Below are 2,705 nucleotides of genomic sequence, written 5' to 3'. Positions count from 1 at the left end.
CTCTGAATAAACTGTTTACTTGTCATAAAATTTACCACTTAGTCTGAATCGATCCTTGACCGGCTCACCCATCTACATATCCAATTGCTAACACTCCAGGTCATCTTTTTAGTCTCTGCTAGGTAAAGCTCCGCCTTATCTCAGCTCACTGGTCACGATAACAACACCCACCCGTAGCACGCGCTCCAGCAGGTATATCTCACTGGTCATCCCCAAAGCCAACACCTCCTTTGGCCGCCTTTCCTTACAGTTCTCTGCTGACAATGACTGGAACGAATTGCAAAAATCCCTGAAGCTGGAGACATATTCCCTCACTAACTTTCAGTGTTACAACTTAGCGACTTAGTCACTGTATTTAGCAAGTATGAATACTTGCAGACATTTTCATTTTTCTCACTTTTTGTCTCTTCCACAATTTTATTCCTCACTCCTACAGTGTCCATCACAATTACATGCACAATTATGCAAATTAGGTGATGACATCATTTAGCAACTTCTAGCGACTTTTAGGACAGCCAATAGCTACTTTCCTTACTGAGGTGTTGGCAACACTGCTAACTTAAACATTGGCTATCTGAGCAGCTAACTGATCGCTGCAGCTGTACAAAGCCCATCTGTAAATAGCCCACCCAATCTACCTACCTAATCCCCATATTGTTTTAATTTACTTTCTGCTCTTTGCACACCAGTATTTCTACTTGCACATCATCATCTGCTCATCTATCACTCCAGTGTTAATTTGCTAAATTGTAAATACTTCGCTACAATGGCCTATTTATTGCCTTACCTCCATTTGCACGCACTGTATATAGACTTTCTTTTTTTCTTCTATTGTGTTATTGACTGTACGCTTGGTTATTCCATCTGTAACTCTGTGTTGTTGTTTGTGTTGCGCAGCTTTGCTTTATCTTGGCCAGGTCGCAGTTGAAAATGAAAACTTGTTCTCAACTGGCTTAGCTGGTTAATTATAGGTGAAATTTAAAAATAAGAAACATTTTATTCTATCACAGAAAGGGGATGTAGCTCAGTGGTAGAGCGCATGCTTCGCATGTGTGAGGTCCTGGGTTCAATCCCCAGCTTCTCCATAACATTTTTTGCAATGACCCATCTCCTTCTTTCCAGAATGTTGAAATTCTCAGCAGGAAACAGAGATGTGCTGAATAATTTGCGCTTGTAATCTGAAGAACATGTGTTCAATCCCTGTTCTTACATTTATGGAACAGAAGTGGCATGGTTGCCAACTTCAATTGCATCATTTTCAAAAACTGAAGTTCATGGGTTAGATGACTGTCCATACTTGCTTGTATTTAGAATTTCTGCTATCATTTCATTGTAGTTTCAATGGAGTGGTGTATATAAAAAGTACATTGTATTAATATTGCATTTTATCTGCAAATAAAATGGTATCGAAGCTCAGAGGGGGAGTGCATGCTATTTATGTATGAGGTCCTTGGTTCAATCCCAAGGTTCTCCACTGAGTTTATTTGTGTGCCAAATTCACATTACACAACTGCTACTTTCCAGAATGTTGATAAATATCTTGCAGAATAGAGTGGCATGGTGGCCAAGCGGTAAGGCGTTGGTCTTGAAAACCAAAGATCATGGGTTCAAATCCCATCTGTGCCTTACTGAAAGATACCTGGGACCAAGGAAAGGTTCTTTCACTGGAGGACTTTGAAGAAAAAAAACTTTCCTCAAAATGGCAACCCTGCTATGATGTAGTAAGGGGATGTGTCTCTGAGCTAATACTTGAAATGCATGCGGTCTGAAGTTAATCCCCAAATTCTCTGATGAGTATATTTAGTTGTGAAATTAGCTTTTGCACAACTCTACTTTCCAGAATGTTGACATTTTAAGAAGGAAATAGATGTGCTAAGTCATCTGTTTTTGTAAACTGAAGCACATGGGTTCAATCCTTGTTCGACGTTTATGGAAGCTAGATGATATTATGGAAATGTACTTTCATTAGAACAGTGTAAAGAAAAGGTCAATTGTATTGATATGGCCACTACGACCTGTATGCTCTAGTCGGCTGGCCCTCGCTACATATTCGTCACCATACCCACTCGCTCCAGGTCATCTTTTTAGTCTATGCTAGGTAAAGCTCCGCCTTATCTCAGCTCACTGGTCAGGATAACAACACCCACCCGTAGCACGCGCTCCAGCAGGTATATCTCACTGGTCATCCCCAAAGCCAACACCTCCTTTGGCCGCCTTTCCTTCCAGTTCTCTGCTGACAATGACTAGAACGAATTGCAAAAATCGCTGAAGCTGGAGACATATTCCCTCACTAACTTTCAGTGTTGCCAACTTAGCGACTTAGTCGCTGTATTTAGCAAGTATGAATACTTGCAGACATTTTCATTTTTCTCACTTTTTGTCTCTTCCACAATGTTATTCCTCACTCCTACAGTGTCCATCACAATTACATGCACAATTATGCAAATTAGGTGATGACATCATTTAACAACTTCTAGCGACTTTTAGGACAATAATAGCTACTTTCCTTACTGAGGTGTTGGCAACACTGCCTAACTTTAAACATTGGCTATCTGAGCAGCTAACTGATCGCTGCAGCTGTACAAAGCCCATCTGTAAATAGCCCACCCAATCTACCTATCTAATCCCATATTGTTTTAATTTACTTTCTGCTCTTTGCACACCAGTATTTCTACTTGCACATCATCATCTGCTCATCTATCACT

General features: G+C 40.4%; 2 non-coding genes across 2 annotated transcripts; both read left to right on the top strand.

The window, feature by feature from the left end:
• The first annotated feature begins 1,013 nt into the window (after nucleotides 1-1,013).
• trnaa-cgc (transfer RNA alanine (anticodon CGC)) lies at nucleotides 1,014-1,085 on the top strand. The gene has a single exon. It is a non-coding gene; the product is annotated as a tRNA-Ala (tRNA).
• Nucleotides 1,086-1,554: 469 nt separating this feature from the next.
• trnas-uga (transfer RNA serine (anticodon UGA)) lies at nucleotides 1,555-1,626 on the top strand. Its single transcript has one exon. It is a non-coding gene; the product is annotated as a tRNA-Ser (tRNA).
• Nucleotides 1,627-2,705: the final 1,079 nt, after the last annotated feature.

Source organism: Oncorhynchus nerka, unplaced genomic scaffold (assembly GCF_034236695.1).
Source record: "Oncorhynchus nerka isolate Pitt River unplaced genomic scaffold, Oner_Uvic_2.0 unplaced_scaffold_10221, whole genome shotgun sequence".
Lineage (NCBI taxonomy): Eukaryota > Metazoa > Chordata > Actinopteri > Salmoniformes > Salmonidae > Oncorhynchus > Oncorhynchus nerka.
The sequence above is the reverse complement of the archived record's forward strand: the minus strand, read 5'-3'. Positions and strand labels throughout refer to the sequence as shown.